Source organism: Chiloscyllium punctatum, unplaced genomic scaffold (genome assembly GCF_047496795.1).
Source record: "Chiloscyllium punctatum isolate Juve2018m unplaced genomic scaffold, sChiPun1.3 scaffold_90, whole genome shotgun sequence".
Classification (NCBI taxonomy): domain Eukaryota; kingdom Metazoa; phylum Chordata; class Chondrichthyes; order Orectolobiformes; family Hemiscylliidae; genus Chiloscyllium; species Chiloscyllium punctatum.
In genome coordinates this window covers 944,543-952,501 of record NW_027309824.1, presented here as the reverse complement: position 1 = coordinate 952,501, position 7,959 = coordinate 944,543, and the positions used below count along the sequence as shown (strand labels likewise).

Below are 7,959 nucleotides of genomic sequence, written 5' to 3'. Positions count from 1 at the left end.
GGCCATTCCTCAGCCCTGAAGCTCCAGGGAAAACTGTCGAAGCCAATTCAGCTTCGTGCTATTGTGCAAACAGTGCAAACCTTGGAAACTCTTTCAAATACTTTCGAAATTGCACCACGTTCGTTCCTGAATGCGTGATCTGTTCGTGCCTGAAGTGAAGCGATACTGAAACGCTAGTAATGAGATTTTGGCGCACTGCGCCTCTGTGGTAGTGTGGCCGAGTGGTCTAAGGCGCTGGATTTAAGCTCCACTCTCTATCGAGTCGTGGGTTCGAATCCCATCGCTACCAGCGGTTGCTCCGCTGCAAACCGTTGAATAGAGCAGAACCTCTAGCAGGCCGTCTGCGTCTTCGTTGGTGTGTTTGTCGCTGCTCAGGTCAACTCATTCCGACTGAGTCTGAAAACAGTGTGAGCCCTTGCTGTTGGATTCTCCTCAACCCCTCTGCTTTCGGATATCTGCATGGCCAGTTTCTGTGTCTCAAATAGTCAGTACATTTGTCTGAAAGTTTGGTGGTTCGAGCCCGCCCTTACCACCGAGCATCAACTATTTCAGTTCAAGCATTGAGACCGACCACGTCCCGACACGAGAACCCACCCGAGTCTGCAGCTGGACGTGGCCCCAATCTCTCCAAGGCCCCGCTGCCAACAGAAAGCGGCTACTGCAGCTTCAATCATCGGCTTCCTGCTCAGCCCTGGGACACAGCACATGGAATAATCCTTTTTCAGGAACGGCTCTTCCCGTGTGAAAGGGACAACCATTCCACTTTAAATTGGACACGGCTTCAGAGGATTGTTCCTGTTCTTGGAACGTTTCATAAACAAAACTCCTGTCTCGCAAATGAGAAGTGGGAAAAGTTGTTGGCAGGAAGAATAGAGAAAGTGTTGACGGTGAGGACTCTGTCTCGTCAGCAGATAGGATTCCATCTTATGGGCAAGTGGAGACAGCTTTCACTCAGAAACCGAGGTGTGATCAAACACAGTCGGATCGACGTGTCCAAACCAACCCCTACACTGGGTTACAATACTGCAAGTGGAGCAGAGAGCTGGATTTCTTTAAAGGAGGGAAAGGGCCCATCGTGAGGCTTGAACCTACGGCCCTGAGATTAAACATCTCATGCTCTCGGACTAATGTAACTGGGCCTGGCTCACGATTGATGTGTGTGTCATTTCATACTGAGCATATTTCACCCGGCATTGCAATTTACAAGGATCCAGTTCATTCCTCCCAATCACAAATGTCATCATTCACATTTTCCATTTCTCAGCTATTATTCCATCAGAACATTATTATCTATTTAACACTTGTCTCTGGATTTAAGACTCAATATAAATATTTGCATATTTTTATCCTCATCTTTATGTCGCTTGGGAAATCAATCAATCAATTGGTTTCCCAATCAATTTCCCAATCAATTAGGAAATTACCTAAGTAAACCCAATCATTCCTGTTTCGAGTGTAAGGAATCCTATCTGCTGACGAGACAGTGTCCTCACAGTCAACACTCTCTCTATTCTTCCTGCCAACAACTTTTCCCACTTCTCATTTGCGAGACAGGAGTTTTGTTTATGAAACGTTCCAAGAACAGGAACAATCCTCTGAAGCCGTGTCCAATTTAAGGTGGAATGGTTGTCCCTTTCACACGGGAAGAGCCGTTCCTGGGGAAATTTTCCATGTGCTGTGTCCCAGGGCTGAGCAGGAAGCCGCTGATTGAAGCTGCAGTAGCCGCTTTCTGTTGGCAGCGGGGCCTTGGAGAGATTGGGGCCACATCCAGCGGCAGACTCGGGTGAGTTCTCGTGGTTGCAGTTTCGGGACATGGTTGGTCTCAATGCTTGAACTGAAATAATTGAGGCTCAGTGCGAAGGGCGGGCTCGAACCACCAAACTTCCAGACAAATGGACTGACTATTTGAGACACAGAAACTGGCCATGCATGTATCCGAAAGCAGAGGGGTTGAGGAGGCTTCGACTGCAAGGACTCACACTGTTTTCAGAGTCAGTCTGGATCAGAGGCCGGAGCAGCTGCAAACACAACAACTAAAAGGTACAGGGCCTTCAATGTTCATGTGCCTGCAGCAAGACAGCGGTGACGCTGGGATTCGAACCCGCGACTCGATCGAGACTGAAGCATAAATCCAAAGCCGTAGATCACTCGGACACGCTGTCTTACAGGAAGCAACTGTCAAAATTGTCATTACTAGTGTTTCAGCGTCGCTTCATTTCAGTCACGAACAGATCGCGCGTTCAGTCACAAACGTGGTGCAATTTCGAAAGTATTTGAAAGGGTTTGCAAGGTTTGCACTGTTTGGACAATAGCACGAAGCTGAATTGTCTTCGACAGTTTTCCCTGGAGCTTCAGGGCTGAGGAATGGCCTTACAGAATTTTATAAAGTCATGAGGCACACGGACAGGGAAAAGAGTCAGGGAGTAATTTTTCACAAGGCACATGAGTTCAAAGCGAGATAACATTGGTTTAATGTGAGAACAGTAACATTTAAAGGGGATGTGAGGGACACTTGTTTTGAACACAGACATTTCCGTGTGTCCAGAATGAATTGTCATATTTAGTGTCAGAGACTGGTGCGCTCACAACATTTCAAAGGCATCTGAAAGGGTTCGGAGAGATAAGGGACAAATCTTGGCAAATATTGGTTAGATTAATTTCGGTTATCTGTTTAGCAGTGGCAAGTTAGATAGCAGGGTCTGTTTCCGTGCTTGGCAACTCTGAGACGCTCCAGAAGCTGACACCAGCTTGAATTGACCATTTGCTAAAAAAAACGCGTGGTGTTTGTTACTCAGCGCGTTTGGCTATTTTTTCTGGAGGGTGGAGTTTGGCCTGAAGAAAAATACCACACAAATTGTGTTACCCCCTCAGCACTCCAGCGAATCCAAAAACTGACAGCTCTTAGCGTGGGACAGAAGCAAAACAGAAAAGGCGGAACCATTGCCAGACACACTGACATGCTGACTTTGAGGGACTGTGATTCGTCTATGTCATGTACTGCAGCGAGACAATTCCAAACCGTGCTTCCAAACATACTGGAGCTTTAATGCATTGTCAAGTCCCAGAAAGTGATCAAGTAACATCCAACAAAACAGAACAACAATGAACCATGAGAAGTGAAAATGACCAATTCCATTCTTGATTAAATTGGGTCAACAATGCGCTGGTCCCTCCATCTGATGGAGAGGACCAATCCCCAGCCTCCCTGACCAGGACAGGAATGAAGGAAACCAGAGAGCTAGAACAACGTTTCACACCGTGATTGCCCACCGTTTCACCACAGCAACTGATGCCCGAGCCCGATTCTACCTTTTAAGGATGCGCTACTCTCATTCTCCCATTTACTGTTGCCATGCACCAATTCTCTAATTTAGCTCCACTGTGCTCCAGGTCTCTCATTTACAGATGGCCCGCACCAATTCTCCAATTCAGTGTTGGTTAGCACCATTCCCCTCAATTACTGAAGCCCACTCAGTGTTGCCTCACTCCAATCCCCATACTGACTGATGCCCTCGCCCAATTTAGGGGTGTGTTACTCTAAATCTCCCAAAAGGTATTGTCCTGCCCCAATTCTCCCATTTAGTGCAACACAGCATAACTCACCCATTTCGTGCTGAACTGCACTAATTCACCCAGTATCTGATGCCCTGTTGCAAATTCTCACATTTCGATAAGTCCTTTCCCAATTGTTTCCATTTTGTAGTTCCTTCCAATGATTCTCCAATTTCGTGGAGAGCTGCCAGGATTCTTAAATTTAGGTGTGGACAAGTTGGATCGAAGGGTCTGTTTCTGTGCTGTATATCTCTTAGGCTGTAATTACTGCTCCGCTTCCCTGCACCAATTCTCCCATTTACCAATCCTGCACTAATTCGGGAATTTCACCAACTCACCCGTTGAGGTTATCCTGCCCCAGTCCTCCCACTTAGAATTTAATGACACCTGCATGAATTCTCCAATTATTGTTGTCCTACATCAATTCCTTACATTTACCTGTTCCCTGATACACATCTTCGACGTACAGGTGACATGGTGATTTTTTATCATTTAGTGATGCACTGAACTGAATCTCCAATTTACCGATGCTTGCAACATTTCTTCTTTTTATTGATTCCCTGGACCCTATTCCCCTATTTCAAAATGCTTTGCTTGAATTTTCTAATATATTGACATTCACACCACTTTTCCAATGTAATGGCACTGTGCACCGAGTCTCCCATTTATTGATTCACATCAAATCTCCCAGTTACACATATCCCTGTACTAATTCTCCCATTTACTGGTGCCCGAGCCCGATTCTACCATTTAAGGGGGCGCTACTCTAATTCTCCCATTTACTGGTGCCATGCACCCACTCTCTAATTTAGCTCCACTGTGCACCAAGTCTCCCATTCAGTATTTCTCTGCAACAATTCTCTCATTTAGTAACCAGCTGCCAGAATTCTCTAATCTTGGCGATCCCTGCATCAAATCTCCTAATTACTGATCCTACACATATCTTCCCTTTAGTGGTGAACAGCACCAACTCCCCCATTTCGTGGTGCACTGCATTGATTCTAGACCATTAATCCTTTGCAACATTTGTCCTATTTACTGATTCACTGCCTGTGTTCTCCCATTTGCTCCAATTCTCGAAGTTATCAGCACCCTGCACCAGGTCTCTCATTTACTGATACCCCACACCAATTCTCCAATTCAGTGTTGCTGAGCACCACTTTCCCCAATTACTGAAGTCCTGAACCAGTTCTCCTCACAGTGCTGCCTTGCACAATCATCATATTGACTGAGAACGTCGAACGCTTTTTGGGTGCCCTACTCTAAATCTCCCATCAAGTATTGCCCTGCCCGAATTCTCCCATTTAGTGTTACACTGCACCAATTCTTCCATGAAGGTCCTCAATAGGTTAAAAATGGAAGGTGATTTCCCTGTGGTGGGGGAGTCCTGAGGCAGATGGTACATGTTAACGTTGAGAGGGGAAACATAAAAGGGACCTAAGAGGAACATTTTTCATGCAGAGGGCACTGTGTGCATGAGCTGCCAGAGGAAGTAGTGGAGGCTGGTCCAATTACATTTTGATAAGACCTTGCCCAATTCTCCCGTTAAGTTGTTCCTTGCAATGGTTCAATTTAGTGGAGTGCTGCCAGAATTCTTAAATTGTGGCATGGACAAGTTAGACCGAAAGATCTTTTTCTGTGTTGTAAATCTCTATGATTGTATGACTCTATTTATGGCTATTTCACCCGTTTCCCTATCCTGCACAAATCCTGGAAGTGCACCAAATCTCCCATTGAGTGTTGTCCGGCCCCCGTTCTCCCACTTCGGATTTAATGGCACCTGAATGAATTCTCCAATTATTGGCAACTTGCATTTTTTTTCATTTGATGGTGCACTGAACTGAATCTCCAATTAACTGATGCTTGCAACAGCAATTCTTCTTATTGACTTCCTGCCCCTATTCCCCAATTTAGACATGCTCTGCTCCAATTCTCTCATATATTGACACTCACACCACTTTTCCAATGTAATGGCGCTCTGCACTGAATCTCCCATTTATTGATTCCCACCAAATCTCCCATTTACTCATACCCCTGTACTAAATCTCCCATTTCCTCATACCCCTGTACTAATTCTCCCATTTACTCATACCCCTGTACTAATTCTCCCATTTCCTCATACCCCTGTACTAAATCTCCCATTTCCTCATACCCCTGTACTAATTCTCCCATTTACTCATACCCCTGTACTAATTCTCCCATTTACTCATACCCCTGTACTAATTCTCCCATTTACTCATACCCCTGTACTAATTCTCCCATTTACTCATACCCCTGTACTAATTCTCCCACTTACTGATGCCCTAGCCCGATTCTACCATTTCGTAGGAGCCTCAGCTTTGGTAAGTGTGGCTAGACCACGAAACAGAAGGAACAGAAAGCCAATCAAGTGAGAGAAACTAAAAGCAATGGAGTTGTCAGAGGGAGATCACAGGAAGAGACACCTTTTCCTACAGCGAAGAACCTAAGACCAGGAGGCAGTGTTTCCTCCCCATGCTGGGTTTCAGGAAATATGGTCAGAGCTGAAGCTGGGTTTTCAATGGGACGGGCAGGATACCATTTTACTGACCATGTAGGTGTGAACAACATACAAGGGTCTGCCTCGTCACTCTCAGGAACTCACTGTTTAACTAAGAAGCTGACCCACTGGATTAATATCTGTGTGCAGTGTTAATTAGCACAGAGCCAATCAGATCAGGGAGCTCCCTTGGTGCCTTGCAGATTGCTGTGGGAGAAATGGGTTCTGGTTCCCTTCTCACAGATGCTGCCTGACCTGCTGAGGTTAGATTTCAGATCCCCAGGAACAGCACGGGTTTCCCTTTATGTATTTTCTTTCTCCTTACTCAATGGGTCATTTGCGATGCTTAAGATCCCACATATTTTCTATTTCCCCCTTCAGCAGATCTTGTAACAGTAAAAGACCTGTGCACATGAACACCAAGGTAACTCTATCCATGTTCACATTTCACACTCTGTAGTTCGGTCGAGATTGTCTCTCTTTAGCCTTTTATCCCAAACTCCATCACAGCGGGCTTCAGTCTGTTCATTTCCCTCCACAACCTTCTGCTATTTCCTGGAGACATTATTATTCGCCTGTCTGTACAAACAATCCTGTTGGCTGGTATCATCGTCAGTATCTTCTCCAAATCCAAGTTAGATGTCAAAGAAAATATTGATTGTCTTTTCTTTCTGGATAATAAATGATCATCTGTATCATTCGTAGAGAAAGAACAACAGGATTAAAATATTCATCCTTACAGTAAAAAAACAAGTTGGATTTTAATTCTGCTGTTTGCAACTTGCAGCAATTTCTGATCACTTAGCATTTTTCTGTCCTAGCACATTAGTTCTCCATGGTGAGCTGGAGCCATTTATTACAATAGCTTCAGTTTTTATCCAGCCTCTTATATAATAATTTGTGAACCAGTTTGGACGGCTTTGATTTATCTTTGATTTTATTTCATCACATTTGTTGAATTTTAACTCCACCCTGACTCTCCTTATACAGAGCCACCCTCTCCAGTTGGGTTTGTGTTGTTTTGCTCCAGGTATATTCCAAGTGTAAACAGCACCGGTGGCAAACTGACCCGCCTGTTGGCATCAGGAATAGATTCTTGTTGGATTTTTGAGACTGGTGTCATATTGTCAAACTTGTATGTTGGGGCAGTAGAATCACCCTTTGGGTGGAGAACTGGCTCGAATATAGAAGACAGAGGGTGGTGGGGGAGGGTTGCTTTTCAGCTTGGAGGCCTGTGCCCAGCGGTGTGCCACAAGGATCGGTGCTGGGTCCACTGTTGTTTTGTCATTTATATAAATGATTTGGATGTGACCATCGGACGATTGGATAGTAAGTTTGCAAATGACAGTAAAATTGGAAGTGTCGAGGACAGTGAAGATGGTTACCTCAGAGGACAACGGGATCTTGATCAGATGGGCCAATGGGCCGAGGAGTGGCAGATGGAGTTTAATTTAGATAAATGTGAGGTGCTGCATTTTGGAAAGGCAAAAGAGAGCAGGACATTTACACTGAATAGACAAGGTACTAGGGATGTTGCTAAACAAATAGACCTGGAGTGTAGCTTCATAGATCATTGAAGGTAGACTAACATTTCGATCGGATAGTGAAGAAAGCGTTTGTCAATTTTGTCTGTATTGCTCAGTTAATTGTGTAAAGGAGTTGGGAGGTCATGTTGCAGTATTGGTTCAGCCCCTTTTGGTATATCGTGCAATTCTGTACTCCCTCCTATAAGAAGTGTGTTGTGAAACTTTAAAGGGTTCAGAAAAGATTTACATGGATTGTGCCAAGGTTGGAGGTTTGTGCTGTAGGTTAAGACTGTATAGGTTGGGGCTATTATCCCTGGAGCGTCAGTGGCTGTGGGGTAACCTTATAGAGGTTCACAAAATCAT

General features: G+C 44.9%; 1 non-coding gene across 1 annotated transcript; it reads left to right on the top strand.

The window, feature by feature from the left end:
• Positions 1–207: 207 nt before the first annotated feature.
• On the top strand, positions 208–289 carry trnal-uaa (transfer RNA leucine (anticodon UAA)). The gene has a single exon. It is a non-coding gene; the product is annotated as a tRNA-Leu (tRNA).
• The last annotated feature ends 7,670 nt before the right edge of the window (positions 290–7,959 follow it).